The 23,779-nt window shown below is 40.1% G+C and overlaps 1 protein-coding gene and 1 non-coding gene across 3 annotated transcripts in view; both read right to left on the bottom strand.

Moving 5' to 3' along the window:
- The window catches only part of SSBP4 (single stranded DNA binding protein 4), a 426,420-nt gene that overhangs the window by 174,275 nt on the left and 228,366 nt on the right, over positions 1-23,779 (bottom strand). The window lies entirely within an intron of this gene.
- On the bottom strand, positions 6,639-6,835 carry LOC138787654 (U2 spliceosomal RNA). Its single transcript, XR_011362418.1, has one exon. It is a non-coding gene; the product is annotated as a U2 spliceosomal RNA (small nuclear RNA).

Genomic DNA, 23,779 nt, shown 5'->3' on the forward strand with positions numbered 1-23,779 from the left:
TTATTCACACGTTCCGTGAAACTTGGACAGCGTGGTCATAGAAGCCCTGCAGTGGACAAAACAGATAGACCCTTATAGGCACAACCACATAAAAGAGAAAAAAACATCGAAAGTCTGACCCTGGATATTGCTCCTCTACACTGAAGCCGCTGCAATGCACTGGTTAAAATCTGGCACAAAAATTTTTTATGTACTTGTTTCTACTGTATTTAACAACAGATTTTGCTCCCACAAATCCAGATGGAAAATCCACAACAAATCCATGTGAACTTAGGTTATTAATAGTGTTGAGTAAAGATGAGAGTAACTCTAGCATGCTCGAGTCTGAATGTTTGGCATTTGAATATTGGTGACTGAAGAAGTTGGATGCAGCCCTAGAGAATCCAGGAAAACATGGACACAGCCTATGGCTGGACTTGAGCAAGTTTGAGTTGCGCTTATCTCTAGTGTTGAGCAAAGCTGCCAAAAGTTCAGCAGTGTTCGTCCGAACCTAAATGTTTGAAGTTTGATTCCCAGTGTCTGGAGAAGTTGGATGGCACCCTAGGGAGCCCTGGAAAACATGGATACAGCTATATTAGGGTTTAAAGAATGTTGCTGAACCCGGACGTTTGGCAAGTTCATGCAACACTGGCTAAGAATCCTTTCATCCTATTCTGCTTGGATCAGCTTATAACAATGCATCTTTCCTAGACAAATATGTCTTTTCATTGGTTAAAACACACATTCTAATAATACTAAAGAAGAAATGTATATTTTCCAGGTCCAAAGAATAACTATAACAATATAGAGGTCTGCACGCCTTTAATAACAGCAATCACATTTTCTATCCCACAGATATTAAAGAATTACTATAGTCAGGCAAGAGAACATCACCTGCATAAATACATAGGAACCTGACCACATCAGGACCACGATTGTCCTACAAACAGTGAAGAGGCTTATGTTTCTCTCAGTGTCCGTCTGTCCTTTTTATCACCCCAATCCCTTTCCCTCCCCCATCCTTTGTCTATTGTTTATCCAGATCTAACTAACCCTGGGCGGGCTGAGGGCGCCTGATGCCTCACACAGTCCCAGAGCGGGCTCCGCTTTTTCATATTCAAGACAGCCGCTGCCATGGCAACCAGGCCTAAACCTGCCAGCTGACCTGCAAGGCAGACTGGCTTCTAAAGCAGTATGTCTCCGTTCAGGAGAATCTCATTAATTCTAAAATAGAAATCATTTATGCATACAGCGTGCAAACCCCCTCCCTTTCTAGAGGAGCAAAGATTTTTCTTTAAAGGTTTTTTCTTGTTTTTTTTTTAGTTGAAATACATATATATACATATACATATGTTTCTTAGTAGCAAAAATGGTCTCGGAATTTTTTTTCTTTCTGAAAAATGCGTAACTGTGTATTCCCAGAGTATTTCCATTATTGCTTTTAAAGAATTGAGGCTTTTTTCCTTTTAAAACTGTAACAGAAAACACAGAGTGATGGATATCATAGAGTGGCACTATGAAATAATAGTGTGCTATATAGATATATATTATGAGCCCTGGCCAATCAGTGTACACTGGTTTTTATTCATCATTATAGTTGCATTATCCAGTCACAATGTGGTGGTATTATTATTTGTCATTGTGTGGTGGTATTATTGTTCCCTGCTATGGTTGTATTGTTGGTGATATTGGACTTTGTATAGTGTTTTTTATGTGGTAACAGTATGATGGTATTATTTAGTCACAGCAGTAGTAATATGTCATCTTGATATGGAGGTATTTTTTTAAACCCATTCCTTAACAAACTCCTGCCTGCATCCTTAATGAGCACCAGTTCATACACACTGAACACTGGTGCCATGAATGGTGACACAAATATCTCTGTAATTAATGGAATGCTTACCACTAGTGATGAGCGAGTACTAAAATGCTCGGGTGCTCATTACTCGAGACGAATATCTCGAGTAACGAACCCCATTGAAGTCAATGGGAAACTAGAGCATTTTTGTAGGGGACCCGAGTTCGGTAGAGGGAAGGTCGTGTGAAAACCTGTCAACCTCAGAAAATGATGGAAACACCCCGGAAATGGACAGGAAACAGCAGGGGCAGCATGTATGGAAGCCTCAGAGGCTGCCTAATCACACCCTTATGCCAAATTCTGGGCAACAGCTGTGGGATACAATCTGTTGGTGGCTGCACCTCTACACACTCTGTGACACCCCCTTTACACTGAGCAAGCAGTAGTGAACTTAGATATGCCTTGCGTAAGAAATACAGAAATCATAAAATATAGTAGAGGGCCCACTAGTTTTTAGGGGGCTGTGGGATACAATCTGTTGGTGGCTGCACCTATACACACTCTGTGACACCCCCTTTACACTGAACAAGCAGTAGTGAACTTAGATATGCCTTGTGAAAGAAATACAGAAATCAGAAAATATAGTAGAGGTCCCAATAAAATAGTACTGAGCACTTCTTAAGGGTCTGTATGCAACACCTAATGTCCCCTTTCTGCCATCAGCAGATCACCACAGTGTGCTGCTGAAATCGTGGTAGCTGCACTGCAAGTCCCAGCCAGCAGTCTGTAGTAATACAATTTAAAATGATTTGAAGCCCTTCCAAGGACTGTTTGGTTGTTTCGCTAGTATTCCCTGCCTACTGGAACGATAATTCCCTTCCTAAAGCTCTCCCTGACCAGCAGCAGCTCTGTCCCTAATCTCTTCCAGAATGCATGTAAGCCGAGCCTCGGCGGCCGAGATTTTTATATGGCAGGGTCATCTGATCTGGCCAATCAATCGCTGCTATCCACATGTATGGGTCCCATGTGATCGCAGGATGTACCAAAGAGTGTCCTGCATGTTTATTGGCTGGGAAAATGCACTGAAACTTACAGGAAATGGATGATAAGATTTTCTCGAGTATCGCGAGATGCTTGTCCGAGTAACGAGTACTATCGAGTACCCTAATACTCGAACGAGTACCAAGCTCGGACAAGCATGTTCGCTCATCACTACTTACCACATTTGTCTGGCCACTGCAGTCTGCCCTCTATTTATTCTCTATGGGGCTGCCAAACTATTATAAATTCCCCTATAGATAGGGGATAACAAGCTGAGATGGGAAAATGCTTCCTTACATAGTTACATAGTTAATACGGTTGAAAAAGACACATGTCCATCAAGTTCAACCAAGGAAGGGATGGATACAGGGAAGGTAGAGGGGTGATAGGTTCTATACATATGCATTTACGTTGTTTTGGTCTAAGAACTTATTTAAGGCTGTTGTGAAGCCCTCTACTGTTTTTGCTGTGACCAGATCCTGTGGTAGAATGTTTCACAGATTCACAGTTCTCATGGTAAAGAAGGCTTGTCGCCTCCGGAGATTGAACCTTTTTTTCTCCAGGCGGAGGCAGTGCCCCCTTGTCCTTTGAGGTGGTTTTACCTGGAACATCTTTTCCCCATATTCCTTGTGTGCTGCCTAACAGGCAAAGAGATGGTAATAGGATGTGCTGTAGGAAGCCGGCAAAGTGTAATTCTGGGCAAGGTTCTACTTAGAAATATTGGGCCAAGTGCTCTGATGCATACCACCTATTGGTACAATGTTTAGTACACCCCTTTGTGATAACTGTAATTTCTAATGGCCTATTTAAGCAGTTTAAATTCTACAAACCACACTATAAAAATTGTTCAGGAATGGTGTAGTTTTTTTTTTTATTTAATACCTTAAAAATTTTTTTTTTTTTTTTTTAGCTTAATTTTTTTAACATTATAGTAAGCAACTATTATATTGCTTATTTAACCTCTTAACCCTTAGACGACCCAGGGCGTATAGTTACGCCATGGAAGTCTGTCCCCAGACGACCTAGGGCGTAACTGTACGCCCTGGGTGTTTCTCCCGCTATGAAGCGCGCTCCGGAGCGGAGCGCGCTTCATAGCAGGTGAGGGTCGGCTGCAATCAGCAGCCGGGACCTCACTGGTAATGACACGCTACAGCGATCGCGCTGCCGCGTGTCATTAACTCCTTAAACGCCGCGATCGCGGCGCAACCGCGGCGTTTAAGTGTAAGTGACAGGGGGAGTCCCCTGTCACTCACCGATCGGGACCCCCGCAGTGTGACTGCGGGGGTCCCGATCGGTAAAACGGGCCGCCGGAGGTCTCTCACCTGCCTCCGTGTGGTCCGATCGGCGCTCTGGTCACTGAGCCTGCACAGGCAGGCTCAATGAGCAGAGCGCCGATAACACTGATCAATTCATCAGTGTAAAAATCCAAGTAGTGAATGTAAAAGTCCCCCAAAGGGACTTCAAATGTGTAAAAAAAAAAAAGTTAAAAACACTAACACACTACCCCAAAACCCCTCCCCCAATAAAAGTCTAAATCACCCCCCTTTCCCATTATATAAATAAAACATATAAAAATAAATAAATAGATAAACATATAATATACCGTAGCGCGCGTAATTGTCCGATCTATTAAAATATAACAAGCGTCATTGCGAACGGTAAACGGCGTACACGAAAAGAGGGAAAAAAGTGCGCGGATTACCGATTTTATGTTACATCATATATATACAAAAATTAATAAAAAGTTATCAAAACGTCCGATCTTCACAAATATGGTATTAATAAAAACTAGAGATCATGGCGGAAAAAATGACACCCCATACAGCCCCGTAGGTGAAAAAATAAAACCTTTATAAGCGTCACAATAGTCCCATTTTATTTATAATTAATTGCCAAAAAAAAGGATTTCATTTAAAAAAAATATATAACATTAGAGAATCTGCGTAAACCTGCATATGGTTGTGTTCGGACTGACCTATAGAGTAATGGTATCATGTCGCTTTTACCATATAGTGCATTACGTAGACACAGGAACCCCCCAAACGTTACCATATTGCATTCTTTTTTGCGATTTCACCAATTTATATCTTCATAAATAATATATTTGGAATTCCATCATACATGTTATGGTAGAATGAAAGATGCCATTACAAAGTACAACTATTCCTGTAACAAATAAGCCCTTACATGGCCTGTAGATAAAAAACTGAAAGTGCTGGAGCTCTTAGAAGGGGAGGAGGGAAAAACGGAAACACTAAGATCAAAATTTGCGCGGTCCACTGGGTCATTTTGGGCCTGGTCCTCAAAGGGTTAAGGACGTAGATAATTTTTGTTTTTGCGTTTTTGTTTTTTCCTCCTTGTGTTTAAAAGGCCATAGCAGTTGCATTTTTTTACCTAGAAACCCACATGAGCCCTTATTTTTTGCGCCACTAATTGTACTTTGCAATGGAAGACTTAATTGTTGCATAAAATATGCTGCAAAACCAGGAAAAAATTATACGTGCGGTGAAATTGAAAAAAAACAACACAATAATTTTTCTTTGGGGGGGGATGTCGTTTTTACACCGTTCGTCCTATGGAAAAACTGATGTTATATATGTTCCTTAAGTCGGTAAGATTAAAACAATATGCAACTTGCATAACTTTAATATTATTTGATGGCTTTTAAAAAAATAAACCCTTTTACAGAAAAAAAAGTTCCTTAAAATTGCTCTATTACCATGCTTATAACGCTTTTATCCTTTGGTCTATGGGGCTGATTGAGGTGTAATTTTTTGCGCCATGATGTGTTCTTTCTATCGGTACCTTGATTGCGTATATGCGACTTTTTGATTGCTTTTTATTGTAATTTTTCTGGATTTGATGCGACCAAAATGCAAAATTTTTGCACTTTGGCGGGTTTTGGCGCTTACGTCATTTACCATGCAAGATCAGGAATGTGATAAATTAATAGTTTGTGCGATTACGCATGCGGGGATATTTATTTATTTTTATTTATAAAAAGGGAAAAGGGGGGTGATTCAGACTTTTATTAGGGGAGGGGGTCCCCTGGTGGATTTCTAATACAACTACACTGATCTCATAGAGATCAGTGTAGTTGTATTACACAGCACTGATCCATGAGATTGGTGCTTTATTGCTTTGGCCTGCTGCAGACCAATGCAATAAAACTGAGCCGGGATCAGTGTCATTCCGATGCTGAGTCCCGGGGCGGTAAGTCAAAGGGATCCCCCCTCCGTGATCGCATCGTGCGGGGGGGATCCTGCAACTAGACACCAGGGAATGCCGCAGAGAAGACAGTTAGATGCAGCTGTCATCTTTGACAGCTGCATCTAACGATCCTAATTAGCGAGAACGGCGATCGGCCACTCCCGCTAATAGCTGCGGTCTCGTGCTGCAGATAGCAGTCGGCATCGCGGCAGTTCAGAGCGGGGTCGCGGTGCATCCCCCCTCTGAACTCCCCGAGTGGACGCATGACGTACAGTTACGTCATGCGTCCTTAAGAGGTTAAAGAGGAAGTCCCAAGAAAATAAAAAATGGCAGGTAGGCAGGGGGTGCAAGAAAATAACAAACAAGTGAACTCACCCCTCCTTGTGCCTCCATTGTACTGCTTCCGGATCCCGTTCACAGCAGCCAGCTGTTATCTTCAGCTGGAAACCAGCTTTATAAGCCTCCATAGGCTTATACAGGCTCATTGGTGGACACTGGGGGTGGGGCATGGACACATGCTCCTCCATGTCAGCCATCTCATAGACAGAATCACCTCAGAGCAAGGCAGCACAGCCTGGAAGGGGGGTGTCTGATTTTTTTTTTTTTTTTTTTTTTGTGCACTGAAACCTGGAAGCACTGCAATACCAGTTCAATGCCTGGAGAGGACAGAGCAAGCACTTTTTCCATCTCCCTGTTCTAAAAGTCCATTTAATATATGGTCCCCAGACGTATCAGGGAACGTATCAGATAGTAAACTGATAAGAAGAGATACTACACTTGATCTTAGCCAAAAGGCCAAGAAGCGATGGGGGTGTCTGATTTTAACTTTCTGAGACACAAAGGGTGTTGCTGTCAGTAAGTGCAGTGAGTACAGTTACTAATACTTTACAATAAGCAATTTTATTATAAGTGATGAAACCCTTAAAGGTTTGTTCACATGTACAGGATCTGCAACAGATCTGCAGCAGATTTGATGGTGCAGTTTGGATGCTAGAGATATCAATGTAACTAAATGACTGAACATAGCATCAAATGTACGCCATCAAATCAGCTGCAGATCTGTTGCAGATCCTTACGTGTGAACGCACCCTAAAACTATTTTAGTATATAAACTTACAAAAGGGTATGTTTCTGAAATCAATATTAATTTACCATTTAATATAATTTGTGTGCTAATGAAAGAAATAATCTTATGTCCTACTCTCTGTCCATGGTACTGAAAATCAGATGGGATCAAGAAAGGCCAATAGGAGCTATTTAGCATAGAAAAGGTGCACTCTAGATTTAAACCAGAAATACAGCATGGATACTGTGCTAGATACAACAATAACAGACACCATCAACCATAACACGCAAATCACAAACTGGTCAAGTAAATAACATTATTGACAATGGCACCTAGGTTTTGCCATCTTATAAAGTTATCCCTTATTCCAGTATTCCTCTATATTGCAGTGTGGCCCTTAGTAACTCTATAGTTCTCACAGCTCACCCTTCCAGTCTCCCAACACTGACCAGTATAGAAAGTAGTGCCTCACACACAGCTCCAGGGATTTAACTAATACATAGTGTTGTGAGATCTCATTTCCCTGAGTTTTACATGACTATTTAATTCTTTTTTTTTTTGCTTCATAAAGTTCCTGTATGCACTTATATGTAAATGTATATGTAAAGAGAGAGAGAAATAGTATTACACATAAACCCACTCTGTCTCTCTAAGAAATATATATTACTATGAATTTCTGTGTAGTAGTATTTTCTCTCTACATATACAGGCTTATGGAAGTGCATTAAGGAAGTATATGATATACACAGATATCAGTGTACTAAGAGAGAATGCCAGAAACTAAACCTGTGGGTCCTTAAAGATCAGAACAATGAACAGCAGGGTAACACGGTATAACACTAGAGTAGGTGGTGCTCTGCCGCGAGATAATCATCCATCCAGAAGAAATGAAAGCTGTGGCAACTCACCATAAAAGTGCAATTTATTAGTGTCCATGCCTCCAGATCCCCTGGTATATGGGCAATACAATCAATACATGGCAGGTGCGTCCCACTCTGCCTTCAGCCTTTTGTGCATGCGCTTTTCATTTGGCCTCATAGTCCAGAATAACTTAATCACAGACAAGTTAAATACCCGCCTGCTCCAAAAACATTTGACAGTGACCGTGCATAAATTATATTCCCAAACAAAACCCCATATATATACACATCATAAGAGTACACTTATGCCAGATAAAGCGCACGTGCGTGAAGTGGCTGTAGTCTCAGTGGGACGCACATTGCACTTCTATGGTGAGCTGACGCAGCTTTTATTTCTTCTGGATGTATTCAGGTTTTTTTCCACATTTAGGCTATGCTCTTACGCTGTCTATAACCAGCGGGTTGATTGCTGTCTTAGGACGGCCGTAATTTTTAATTTTTATAATTACAAATGGCCGAAAAAAGACGGTTTTAGATGCAGTTTTTGAAGCAAAAGCCAAACCCATATGATAAATAGAGGACACATACTAAGGAAATGCTTCTTTAAAAGGCAGATTTTCACTGGGGCTCTGTTCAGGGTTTTCAATCACAAATTTCTTTTATTTTGTAGGAACTGAGCAGACAAAAAAAAAAATCTTTTGTCAACTCAAATCCTGCAGAATAAACGGATACCACGTGAAAACCTAACAGACCCCATTAATGTCAATGGAATCACTCTGGATCCGTCTGGATGTCTTAGTGTCCATTCTACATTTTGTGGTGCGATAAAAGCTCTAAACTGGGCCCCGACAGTAGTCTGAATCCTAAGTCTATTCTCACCATTGGATTAAAAAATTGCATCTAAGAAACCTAAATATGTGAATATACCTTAATAATTTGACTGATATAAATTACCAGTACTGTATAGAAATAAATGCACAATTTTTTCATACCTAGTGAGGAACTACTGTTTCTTTAAGAAAGGATTAGATGGTTTACAATTGAGGATACAGAATAGTTGAAAGAAGCACATATTGTAATCCATATTGGTATAGTAATGAATCCCCTTTATTTCCCTCCCACCCTATTAGTTCATCAGCTGTCAATACTAAATGGGTTTCCAGAGGAACGCAGTAGACAGCGGTGGCTCCCTGCCGAGGGTAATGTTGGGCTAGCAGGGCAATGCAGCAAAAGAGAGACACGTCTTGTATCCCAGGCAACAATCCGGTAAGCACACTACAACAGCATGGTACAGACAAATTGACATTTGTCACTTGTGAAGTTGTGAAAAGCCTAATGAAACATAAGGGCTTCCGACTGCAACAGCATGCTGGTAATAACAGCCCGACTGGATGTTTTACTTACTAGGTTGTCTACAAGTGGACCGAGGAGGATATATATATATATATATATATATATATATATACACACACACACAGTGGTACCTTGGTTTAAGAGTAACTTGGATTAAGGACCTTCTGCAAGAAAAGCTCACAGTTTTTCAAAATTGTAACTTGGTTCAAGAGCATTGCTTCGGTTGGGGATGGTGCATGACCTGTACAGGGTGGTCTAAAGCTCTGTACTCTGACCCATGAAGTCTCTCTCACCTTCATTGCAGATCTGTCAGTCCTTGTGTTTCCCATCCTCTCCATTCCTGCTATAATGTGCCTGCACCCACACTCTATACACACAGCTATACACACTTCTGCTATTATATGCCTGTACTCAGACTCAGCTATACACACTGTTGCTATAATGTTCCTGCACGTACACTCAGCCATTCACACTGCTGTATATAAAGTTTCTGTCACTGTCCTCCTGCACAGCTCTGTGATTCTCACTTCCTGATTGGTCCATGTTGAACACCCCCCGTTTCCCATTGCTGTCATGTGACCACACAGACCTCTAACAGCAGTCCTGCTTCTCTATTCTAGTCTGTTGTACGATGCTACTGCATTATGGTGATCTGCAGCTCCATTCTGTATCTACAAACTGCTGCTGTTTTTTCAGGTTTATGCACTGAATATACATTATACTCCACATGCTGATTGCTATACTGTACAGTAACTTATAATATCACATATTCAGCTGTTTATAAATGTTTGTTTCATCTGTTCTACATGTTGTTCAGACTAATAAATCATTATTTTTGGGGTGTGGAACCAATTGTCTACATTTCAGTGATTTCTTATGGGAAATTTTGCTTTGGTTTAAGAGTGGATTTGGATTACAAGTTTGGTCCCGGAACAAATTATGCTCATAATCCAAAGCACCACTGTGTGTGTGTATGTATGTATATATATATATATATATATCACATGAGCATGCCCACTGGATAAATCCTAAGGCAGTTACAGAACACCAGAATGCGTGGTGAGATAGTGGCCCTGACCTACATCTACAACACTATTATGGGTGATATTCACTTACGTATAATCAGCTAGCTATTTTTTGCTCTACTGATTGTGATTGTGCACTGAGGTTTCTTCTTGAATGGGTCATCAGTGGTAGGGAAAGCTATTTGTATGATAGAAGTATAACCGCCTTATAGAGCTCCAGTGAGATCACATCTGGAGTACTGTGTACACTTGTGGAGACCTCACCTACAAAAAGACATTGACAAAACAGAGCGGGTCCAAAAATGGGCTACAAAACGTCTAAGGCACAACATATATCAGGAAGGATGATACTTTCCACCACGTCCCCACTTACTCTCTCTTCATTTCATCAGTGGACAGTGTCACCTACGTGGGGCACCCTGCTGGGGAGAGAGCCCAACTGCTGCGAAGCCCCACCTAGGTGACACTGTCCATCGATGAAATGAAGCAATTTTAGAGCAGAAAGAAGACACAGACAAGTTTTATACCGGTATTTATTCAATGTGCAGCATCTAATCTTGTGGATGGTGCAGAGTACTGCACATAGAGTAAATCTGTACAGTCTGGAGAAAAGAAGAGAAAGGGGGGACATGATTAAAACCTTTAAATATGTAAAGGGCTAAATAAGGTTCAGAAGGGAAAGGTTTTGATAAGAAACTGAACACAGAAACAAGGGGCTACAATCTTAGTTAGTTGGGGAAAAGATCAGAAGCAATAGCAATATAAAAAAAAACTTTACAAACTTGCAGCAGATGTGGTTGGTAAATTCTGCAGAATAAACAGACACCAGGCAGAAACCAAGCCTGGATAGATAAACATATATTCATCCTAATATAATAATAATAACAATAACAATAATAATAATTATAATAATAATAATAATAATAATAGGAAATTATATAAGGACATACTAGATACATCAGGTGGTCTTTTTCTGCCAATAATCTTCTATGTTTTTATGAATGAATACGGAAATATACCAAGGGCCTGTATGTAAAATGTATGTATGTAAAATTTCAGTTCCCGGCCTGGACATACATGGATAATAATGAAGCGTGTCAGCAATGGAGAGAAATCAATGTACTGGAGGTTCTGGGCCCGCCTCCAATGCATCAGACATACAGAAAAACACAAATATCTGGAAAACGGCGGCAGATTTTGTAACAAAGGGCACTGTTTCATTCAGTGTGGTAGTGCCAATCTGTAAGTGTAAAAAGGATATTGCAGCAATGCTGGTGATACTGTTGCTTTAATAAAGCTATATAAAGAGCTAATATAACTTTATTAAATAAATGTAAAAAGAATATTCGTTTGAATACCCTTTCAAAGGAATGGCTTTATCCTGTCAGCAGGATGGTGCACCCCGCATTTTCATTTGTATATTCACCAATACCTGAATAAAAACTCTACTGAAACTAAAGACAGAGTAGGTTCTCGTTCTGGGAGAACAGGAAAGCCTTTCTCAAAGAACACTATGTTTACCGTGAATTGTAACATATTTTTATGTAAAGGAGGGATTCCCAAGTAAATACATTAAAATCAAGGGGTCCAACGCAGATATGCCATGTTATATGTTGCCATGACTTTTGTTAGTGTCCCATCATATTCCAGCAACATTTAATCCAAACAGATGTGAATTAATCCTAAAATTTGATGTACTTGTAAGCTCCATATTAAGCAAGCTCTGTGTTTTAGGTTGGTTTATTGAAAAAATGGATTTTCCTTGACACATATAGTACACAGTGAATTCTATTTATGGTTTGTTTGCTCTATAAGACTAACATGATAACTCCACCAGGAGCAACCTGTCATCTAGCCTGTGTACACATGCTGTATCTACACATTATGTCTACCTTGTTGTAAAAAAAAATTATCTAGACAAAGATGTATACTAGAGTTGTGGTTATTATTCACAAAAGAGCAGTCACCATCTGCTAAAGACTGGAGACTACAATAAGAAAAGGGTTGGTATCTAAATATGCTATTTGTTGTCAGGAAGGACAGTGTATTCAGGCTGACGATGCTTGTCCCTCTATCACATGTACTGCATGTGCCCTGTCTGTAATGACTGAATGTCTTGACATACTGTATATGTGCAAGACCCTATTTGTACCTTTATGCCTAATAAGGTTACAGTTATCCACTAAAGAAGCTAAAGGTCGCTTATATTATTATTTAAGGCAATTTTATTCTTGTTTTGTACTTATTATTTTGTGAAATGATTTTCTTCTCTATAGTTTGCTGCATGAGTTCTATTTTCTCTCTATGCTTGTACACAGTCTATATATTTCTCCGCGCAGACTGCTTTGTTTTTGCTCTCTTTTCTTTCTACATCCTGTTTGAGATTTTCTACAAGGATTCTCTCCTTCCAGTCCATTCTTTTATCTTTTATTCTATCTCTAACACTAAGAGAGCAGAAAGTCCACCTAACAGACTTATCTCATTCTAAGTATCTGCTAGAGCAGTGCTTCTCAATTCTAGTCATCAGGCCTCACCAACAGGTCATGTTTTGAGGATATCCCATACAAAGGACACCTGTGATAATACCTGATGCACTGAGTATAATTATATCACCTGTGAAATACTAAGGAAATCCTCAAAACATGACTTATTGGCAAGGCCTGAGGACTGGAATTGAGAAGCACTGTGCTAGAGAGTAGAACATTTTATATGAAGCCTTGAGGAAACAAATCAACAGTAAAAAAATCAACATAGACATGAGGTCAAGACCTTGGGCTGGACAAAATTAAGGGGTCAGTCAATAAATATAGGTACTAGTAGGTTACCTCTATTGGGATGAGCATAGTGTGCGGTAACAACAACAGCTACAATTTTCTAATATTTAGGATGCCTTTACCGCAACACCTTACAATCTATATAAAAGGAGTTTTACCTTTTCTGCTACTGACCCCTTTTTATTATAGGGGTGCAGCAAGTTTATGACAATCAACTCTCCTATTTAGCAAATATCATTTTTTAAATCCTTTTAAAATAGTAGCTAAGATGCAGCTGTAGCTAGAAAGGAATTGATGCAGACATAAATTTATGAAGATCATGCAACATAAAGGTCTATTACTATGGGAATACCTCACTTTAGGTGTAAAAAGATAGCATCATGTTAATTTACATTGGTATATAGCAGTATTTAGCTAGAGGGCTCAGACATAGTTTTTGTGTTATGGCTTGCAATCTACTAACTATACTTGATACTAGCTTGGTACTGTAAGTCCTAGAGCATAAGTGTTCGGTTATAGTTTAGATTATATAGAAGTGTCAGTAGAGTACCAGTAGTGATGAAGATTGATGTGCATGATTTACTTTTATTATGAATAGTTTCTGATCAGCTCTATGAGAATCCCAGCTATGACATATGCCCTGTCTTTGGGAACAGGAATCCAGAAAACACTTCCCTCTATATCATCTCACAGTCCTGCAAGAAGTGAGCAGCTGCCAAAATAATAGAACAACAGTCAGGATGATAAAGTAGAGGAGGGTCGTTTGTAGTACTCAGTGCTCCAAGTTCACATTAAACATTGATATCTGCATTACTACCAAATCCTTTCCCTTTCTCTTTAAAAGTTGCACACTGAAAGGTTTCATATGATACCATTAGGAATCAGTCACCAAACTTCAAGACTTAAAGTGTCACTGTCGTGATTTTTTTTTTTGCAGAAATCAATAGTCCAGGCGATTTTAAGAAACTTTGTAATTGGGTTTATTATCCGAAAAATGCATTTTTATCATGAAAAAGCAGTTTGAAGCTCTCCCCCCTGTCTTCATTGTTCTCCTATGAAGAGAGCTAAAGAAAAGACCAAAACAGGACAACAAAGAGTTAATCTACAAATCCCTCACCCGTTATCTGTTCTGACCATCACCAGTGACCTCCCTGAGCTCGGATTACAGCTGTCACCCAGCTCCGTGCCTGTAATCCTCTGTTATCTGCTTTCTGCTGCCGGCTAACTCCCTCCTTCCTCCTCCCCCCTCCCCTCTCCCTAGAACAGACAGGGGACGTCTCCTGCAACAAGTCACAATTTTCAGATTTTTCAGAGTGGATGAAAAAGAGGAAGGAGGGGGGGACCTGGGAAAAGGCTTTTTACATGCAGATAATGGCAGATTTGGCTAATAAACCCAATTACAAAGTTTCTTAAAATCGCCTGGACTATTGATTTCTGCAAAAAAAAAAAATACGACAGTGACTCTTTAAAGTATATTTATTATTACTATTATTTGAGAAAGTAAAGAAAGAAAAAAAAGAAAGAGAGAGAGAGAGAGAGAGAGAGAGAGAGAGAGAGAAAGGAAAGTAAGTTACTGGATTACCATTCTTGCCATGTTAGGTCTTTTGTACATGACAAATCTGTGTGCATGCACCCTGAGGCTGGGTTCACACTACGTATATTTCCGTCAGTATTCTGGTCCTCATATTGCAACCAAAACCAGGAGTAGATTAAAAACACAGAAAGGATCTGTTCACACAATGTTGAAATTGAGTGGGTGGCCGCCATATAACAGTAAATAACTTCCATTATTTCAATACATCGGGCGTTGTTTTAAAATAACAGCAAATATTTGCCATTAAATGGCGGCCATCTACTCAATTTCAACATTGTGTGAACAGATCCTTTCTGTATTTTTAATCCACTCCTGGTTTTGGTTGCAATATGAGGACCACAATACTGACTGAAATATACGTAGTGTGAACCCAGTTAATGATGACATGTGGAGCCCCTATGGTTCTTTAATAAGAACCTGAATGTACTTTATGTGCTGCTATATACCGAGCATGCAGTAGCGTCTGTCACTTTTTTCTTTGTGCCTCTGCATGTTCTTTGCCTTTTCCAATAAAATAACTAAAAGCACCATGTGTAGGATATTTTGTTTAAAGGGTGAATCCAAAAGAAAATTGTTGGATATAGTGCTTTAATGTGATAGATCTACTCATAACCAGGGCTGTATTTACTACTAGGCACCCGTGGTCCGCTACCTAGGGCAGCATCTTGTAGGGGGCAGCACCAGGGAACAGGGGGGGGAAGGAAAACACATTGTTTTTGTTTTTATTTTTTTAATCTCCCACCTCCCATTCAGACTTGCCAGTAAATCTGGTGTCTTTTTGAGTAGTATGGTATGGTGGTATTGGTCAGGTCTGGTATGGCTGTGTTATCCAGTCACAGTATGGCGGTATTGTTCAGGTCTGGTGTGGCGGTGGTAGGTGTGACACCTGGCACTATTACCTACTAATCTACCAATCCTGTGGTGAGAATTCACTCAGACAATATGCAGACGGCTGTAATCATTAATTTAATGTGGAAATTTGTTTATGTTTCAATCAGTTAAAAACATGAGAAAAAAGACTCAGACAATGTTTCTCCATATAGAGAAATGCAGGTGGCCGAAACTACGCTCCCATTTCTTCCTCAGTAGTCATGTACTGTTACCAGGATTATCGGCCATACGCCTATTGGTTACCGCATGAGGGTCTGGTTTCGGCTGCATGTAGTGACGTACAGTAAATGTGGGAACACGGCCTAAGACTGATCAGATATCAATATGATGTTCAGAAACTAGAAAATCATGATGCTAATTGGTGAGTGAAGATGGGGGGTCTTCAGGTTAAGCACCTAGGGCAGCAGCAGCTGTTTATACGGCCATGATCATAGCATTAAGACAGTTAACCAAATACATCTCACATGGAAACAGATCAATATAGCCCCTTTCAGTTTTGGTTACATACAGCAAACAGGGGACCCCAGCATGGAGACACACAATGTACAAATGTTAACCACATACCAAGACTTGCATCATGTAGGCTTTCCTATTGACTGTTTGGTCATTGATTAACCAGGCAGTAGCCCAACTTTGCACATAAGCAAGTCAAATGCATCAAAGCCCTTGCCCAATGAGGAAGCAATCCATTAAGCACCACTAGGGCATTCCCAGAGAGACAAAATGTGATGAATTAATGAAATTCAATACAGACTATAGGAGTAGTGTATATAATTTCCTGTTTGCATCCATTTTCTGTTTCTTAATATAGATATAACATTGGTATGACAAAAAGTGGGACTTTTTGAGAGATTTACAAAGATTTCCTAAGTGCTTCCAAAACTCCTTAAAACAATTAAACAACAAATATATGCAACTCATTCTACAGTATACTATATATATTTATTGTATTTTACATGCAACTGGTACATAGAGTGATAATAAGTAATATATCTAAAAAGAAAAAATAAAGTTTTCAGCCAAGTCCAACATCCTCCTAATAAAATATGTCTACATGGAATTCCTTCCAGTTATATCAAGTGAAAATAACGCATTTTCATATGCTTCTACAAGTAAGCCCTGAGAGCAGTCTACAAGAACTGTGTCCAAAAAGCTTTGTGCGTTCTTAGAAGTTGAACAAAGCCAGGTTTTACTTTAAGGCCTAGCTTCCAACAGTGAGGTTATCCTGGCATGACTCCACACTCTGAAATGGTTGACACGCATGGAGCAAGAAAAGCCAGCGGGGATGATCAGGAGCACAGTTGCTGGCTTCTGCACAACCTCCTGCCCGTCCTTCCAGCCTGTCGGCTGCAGTAATGGTGTCCAGATGTGACTGGCCCGCTGTAGTACATGCTGGCAGCCGGGAGGGGTGATTCCTGGCCAAATAACACTTTACTTGTTTCTCTGTAACAAGTAACTGTTCTCAGTATCCCACAATTACATTAAGCTACAATTTTTTTTACAACTTTTTCTACAAAATATCATTTATGCTTTTATATTTAATTTTTTTTTTAAAGAAATTTGTGGTATAATTTTCAATTCCCCAGTAATAAAAGGTTTATGTATAGAGATGAGTGAACCAAACTTTCCCAACCAAAATTCATTAAGAAATTTGCAAAAAGTTTGGTTCAGGAACTACTTAAATTTTTTAAAAGTTCATACGAGTTATTCGAGTTATTCATGATGCCTTTTGGCCGACATCACACTTTCTCAGCTCCTATATATGTCACCCAGGAGAGCTGTGAACTAGGTGGATTACTGGTGTACAATGACTCATTGTCCACAGCTCTCCTGTGAGTCATCTGTCAGGTGATCGATCTCAAGGAGGCCCTTGGTGTTGGCAAGGTGTAGTAGAAATCAGCCAACAGGTGTAAATCATGATATACCTGGTGGGAGAGGAAGCCTCCTCCCCACCTTGCCACACACCTCTGCCCATCCATCAGTTAAGCGGGGTATATGGCTGGCATACGACACTGGAAAGGGATGAATCTGTCCTATTTCTTTGGTGTATGCCAGGGTTGCACCTTTTCCCTCCTTGATAAGGTACTTGTAAACAGTACTCGTAATCAACAGCTATTATGATTCAGAGTACCTCTTAAACTTTCAAGAGTCACTTGACACAGTGTCCTCAAGCACATAGCAAGTAGTCTAGTCCATCAGAGTCTCTGCATAAAATAGTCACTAAACATGATCCTTTATTAAAAAACGGCCATAGCAATCACAGTATTAGTGTGTTCTTAACACACTAAACCCCAACAAATCTAACCCCACCATAACGATAGGCAGTTTTACTGCCACATACTTGGTGTAATGACCAAGCACTTTTCTTAAACGTTATATGTGGTCAAAATCGCACAATTTTAAATACTTGACCAATTGAGCCTACATGACATAGGGCTGAACTGCCTAAAGGGTGCATAACAGAGACCTGTGGACCCTGCCACATCTGGACATCTAATTACACCTAATGGTGCTTACTAATTCTGTCGATGTAGAAGTGGCAGCCAAGACTACAAGACTACAAGAGAAGGTTAGATGGTGTCTGCTGACTTGGGGACTGCCACTAGAGGAGAAGATAAGGTGGTGTCTGTCTACTTGGGGACTGCCACTAGAGGAGAAGATGAGATAGTGTTTGCCTACTTGGTGCCTTTTAAGCGCCCATGTGTCATTAATTTTGCATTCTATGTGATACATCATAAATATCGGAGCTGCAAGATTAGTGATAATGGGAACCAGAGATGACAGAGAAATGAACATAGTGTGGATTATAAGGTTATAATAGGAATATTTTGGGCAAAGTATACAGCTTAAGGTCCCCTATTCATTTTCTTGTAAACGTTTACTTGATGCACCAACAGGTAGAAAGCAATGTCCCGAGATGGATTCAACATCAGTTCTCCTTAAAGCTTTTAACCCCTAGACGACCCTAGGCATACCCGTACGTCCAGGGGTCGCTAGGGGAGTTCAGAGCGGGGCCGCTCGGCCCCGGGTGCCGCCTGTAGCCCGGGACAGCGGCTGTTAGTGGGCACGGTCCGATCGCCGTGCCTGCTAATTAAGTATTCAGTTGCAGCTGTCAAAGTTGACAACTGCATCTGAATACTAGATTTCCTCACTCCCTGGTATCTAGTGGGGGGGATCGCCCCCCCCCCCCCCCCGCACGTGGTTGTCACGGAGCAGAGATCTGCGCTGTAATGGCGCTAATCCCAACTCTATTGCTTTTGGTTTGAACCACCCCCCTTTTCTCAAGTGATAAATAAAAGTAAATAAATAAACATGTTTGGTATCACCGCGTGCGTAATTGCCCAAAATATTAATTTATCATATTCCTGATCTTGCACGGTAAATGGTGTAAGCGCCAAAAAATCCCAAAGGCATTTTGATGGCATTTTTGGTGCCATCAAATCCAGAAAACTTGTAATAAAAAGCGATCAAAAAGTCGCATATGTGCAATTAAGGTACAGATAGAAAGAACACATCATGGTCCCAAAAAAAGACACCTCACACAGCCCCATAGACCAAAGGATAAAAGCGCTATAAGCCTGGGAATAGAGCGATTTTAAGGAACATATATTTGTTAACAATGGTTTGAATTTTTTACAAGCCATCAAATAAAATAAAAGTTATACATGTTACATATCGTTGTAATTATAACGACTTGAGGAACATATATAACAAGTCAGTTTTACCCCAGGGTAAACGGCATAAAAACAAAAACAAAAAACAAATAAAAAGAAATAATTTCTTTTTTTTTTCAATTTCACCACACATCTAATTTTTTCTGCTTTTGGTGCAAAAAATAAGGGCTTATGTGGGTCTCTAGGTGAAAAAATGCAACTGCTATGGCCTTTTAAGCACAAGGAGGAAAACGGAATGCAAAAATTTAAATTGGCCCGGTCCTCTAAGGGTTAAAGGTGTATTCCACCCAAGAGCTAAAAAATGAAATGCTCCCAAACCTAGCTCACACTGGCTGGGAAACTACGTCTCCTAGCTTGCATTGCACCTCGAAGCCAACTGCCAAAGCCTCATCATGCTGCGTGAAATCCGCTGCAAATCCGGTATGTGTGAAAGCACCCTAAACAAATTTTCTTTCTATCTGTCTATGCATCTACAATCATCTATGCATCTATAATCTACAATTTAGTCAGACTGGCCGCCCACTTACTAATTTACAAAAAATTACATTTTTCACTAATACATCATTTGTGCATGTAGTAAAGCCATTTCATTAGAAGGTAGGAAGAAATATTTAGATTACACAACACCGTCAAATCTAGAGAAAACCATAGGTGTTTAGGAAGTTACAGCAAATGTCTATCATGTTTCCTAAAACACAGTATACAATCTGCAGTCATCAGATCTCTTAAAGCCTTGCTCAGGGAATTTGCGAGAAGAGAAGCATCCAGAGGAAATGCCAACAGAATGAATGCATGGCAAAATCAAAATATTTGAGATTCCATGTGTATGGTTGGAGACAATTGAAAAAACAAAACAAAGAAATTACATAGACTCAGGTGATCTCTGGATATTTTCCAGGAATTACTACACTGGTGATTAAATTAATTTTCTATCACCAGCCTGAACTGCTTGTAAAAGAACACCAGATGTGGGGTGTGAATGGATAGTAACTGCAGTATTGCAGGGTAGTTGTTTGTTTGGTCTTACATTCAATTAGGATGCAATCATACCCTTCTTAGAATGTTTGCACATATATTTACATCATGTAGTACAGCTCAGAGCTCCTAACAGCCTAAATGCACTACAATGGGACAAGGGTGTATTTACCATACAAGTAGATCATGTGGCTACTAGGAGACCTTTTGACATAGGGGACTCGGCATTGATTTGTCCCATCCGCGTTGCTAACAATGCAGGTTCCCTGTTTGAGGAGATTGACACACAGGTTCTCGCTATTCATTAGCATATAATTGGTCCAGGGGTTATGAAAGCCCTCCTATCAGGGTTGCTAAGTACCATAATGAAACATCAGGAAGCACGATCTTTGCTGTTATGCCTCATTTCTTCTATATACACCTTTGTTCTGGAAGGTAGTTTCTACTACATGAACAGCTTTAACCTGCCTTGAGTAAAGATGATACATTCCAGAATGCAATCTACCAGGACAAGCTCTGTATAGACACTGATGAAGCAGGAGATGCAGGGAAATCTCAGCTCATCATCACTGCTCAGTAGATGCAAAGGTCAAAATATGATTCAAATTCTTGTTGTTAATAGATGCTAAAGAACATTTCCATCTAAAAATGTCACTTAGCCAGCATGTTTAATCAATAAGAAAGGGATAGTTTTACCATCAGCTTTTAAGAAGCTAAGGTGACAACCAATATTGCTGCATTCCTACTGTGACTTTTGAAAAAATGCTGCTGGGATAGGAAAATACCAAAATTTTTGCAAATGCAAAAATATATAATTAGTTACCACCGGCTTACGATATATAATATATAAAATGTCTGATTTATTTTTTGTAGAAATCCTTATTAAGGCTATGTTTGGACTATGTATCGAACCGGCCGTTCCGTGACCCGGCCCGGTCACAGAACAGCTGGTCTCTGGAAAGATCATCCCGGCCGGTACTGGAGCCGGCCGGATGATCTTTCCGACTCTAGCTTTCTAATGTGGGCGCATCAACATGCACCTGTATCAGAACTCCTCACAACACACAATTAAGTAAGCACCCGGAGCCGCTCGCTTCATTGTGTGAACTGACAGGTCTTTGTGCAGCCGCAATTCACTGAATTGCTACCGCAGAAAACTGACATGTTAGTTTTTTGTGCCGCCGTATGGGATCCCGTCCGGAGCGTATACTATGGGGGAGATTTATCAAAGGGTGTAAAATTTAGACTGGTGCAAACTGCCCACAGCAACCAATCACAGTTCAGCTTTCCATTCAGCACTGCCTAAAGCTGAGCTGTGATTGGTTGCTGTGGGTAGTTTGCACCAGTCTAAATTTTACACCCTTTGATAAATCTCCCCCTATGTGTATATGCTCCGGCCGGGATCCCACTGCCGATGGCAACAACGGCGGTACTTTTACGTAGTGTGAACATAGCCTAATACAGCCGAGCGAAGTGTTGAAAAATTCAGTTCTACAGGTTAATGCCAAAAATTAGTGAGCACTTCTATTATCACATTTTGTTCTAAACAGATGCTAATTTTTTAAGATTCTGTAACTAATATGAATACAAATGTAAATGTTGCAATAGATTTTTTTCTGCTTGAATTAGAAAACTCAATTCAAACAAATGTTTCCATTTCTCTTTTACATTTATTAGGCTCTTTAAAACTTTGAATGTGTTTACAACACCTTGATTTTCTCACAGGACCTCCTTACGATGCTTTTAAAAATGTGTACTTTTATTTTTAAAGATATGGGGGGACATTTATGAAATCCGGCGTTTTTTTACGCCGGGCTTACAAATGTCCCCGCAGCTCCGGAACTCAGGGGATTTTTTGCAATAATTTTTAAACCTAGGCCAGCTCGGAGTTTCAGTGTAATTTCTCAGCCGGAAAAGTGATAAATGCGGCACACGCAGAGGCCGTGCCCCCTCTGCTTGCTGCCACACCCATCGTAACGCCCCCCCCCCCCCCCCGCTCTGCCGCACTGGCGAAGGTGGCGCAGATGGGGAAGATGCGAAAAAAATATTCACAAAAATACTCTTTGCAAATATTTTTACGCCAAACAGCCCCATCTGTGCCTAAAATTCTTTTCGCCTTTTCATAAATGTCCCCCAATCTATGCCTTCAAAGTGTCACTGTCATTACAACTTTCAAAATGTAAATCAACAGTAGATGTGATATGAAGCAAGTTTACAATTTACCTTCATTATTATTATCATTAGTTATCATGGAAAACATGACACTTCCTGTGTTTATACAACGAATATACGCACGTAGTTTTGAGGTTGATGCGTTCGCTTGAAAGTATACGATATACGCCCGCACAGCGCACACTATGTATGAGCTTACGGCCGGACCATTGTTTGAGGACGGAAAGTACTTATTTCAGCCAAATTGAACTTGATTTTTCGATCCAAAAGGTTCTGTGTGGTTTACGGGGCTGGGCGAAGATTTCCAAGTAAATGACCTGCCTCAGATCGCTTCGAAACAAGCTAGGGAAGCATAACTCTACTACGGGCGTATGTTCGCGGTTCGTACGCATCCGGCCGCATGTCTATTTTTCCCTCGCCCGTAGTTTCAGCCGCACATGTACGGTCTACGGACGGAATCATACGCAGTGTGAACATAGCCTCATAGCACATGTAATGTTGATTTAAAGATTTTTAAAGTTATAACGAGAGTGGCACTTTAAGGTTTCTTAACTGGGGAAAACTGGCCTTATATGCTAATTAGGAGAATAAATATTGAGATGCATTTCTTTCCCAAGTGTCTTTTTTTCTGCCTCAACTTTGCTATGATTTCTGTGAAACACCTAAACAACTATAGGGTTTATAAATGTCCTTTGTGTTATTTTTAAATACTCTGAGGGGTGAACTTTTTAAATGGGGTGAGGGGCAGGAGTTCTAACAAACAGGCCCTTCAAATCTAACCCTTAAAAAATTCTGATGTAAATTAATTAACTAAATTATGTGGAATTACTATTCATCTTACAGATAGAGAAGTTTTTTTCAGCAAAAAAATCCTGAATGTATCACCCCAAATTTATCACTAAGATGAAGTACAATATGTCAAGAAAAAAAAATCTCAGGAAAAAAATAAAGCCTAAACAGGCCTGTTCTTTAGGGGGTTAATCTCAAAACACACACTAAGGCTATGTTCACAAAAAAAAAAAAAAAATGCAAATGAAAAAAATCCTAACTGGGATCACACCTTTTCAAAAGTTCTATTTTTAATGAAAAGAGAAGCGGTAGAATCATCCAATATTTAAAAGATCCAGCATGAGGCTATGTTCACATAGCAGGATTTTGCTCCTGGCTTTTCGGGTGGCCGTTAAAAAGACATGAATATTATTTGGGCTAAAATGAGTGGTAAGAGGGCCATCATTTTTACATAGTGGGAACATAGCCTTAATGGGGTTTTCAAAGGTTTCCAGGAACTACAGATAGGTACCTATACAACCATAACATCAAAACCTAATATTATGTAGGTTCCCCATGTGCCGCCAAGCTCTCACCTG

Source organism: Dendropsophus ebraccatus, chromosome 3, assembly GCF_027789765.1.
Source record: "Dendropsophus ebraccatus isolate aDenEbr1 chromosome 3, aDenEbr1.pat, whole genome shotgun sequence".
NCBI classification, from domain to species: domain Eukaryota; kingdom Metazoa; phylum Chordata; class Amphibia; order Anura; family Hylidae; genus Dendropsophus; species Dendropsophus ebraccatus.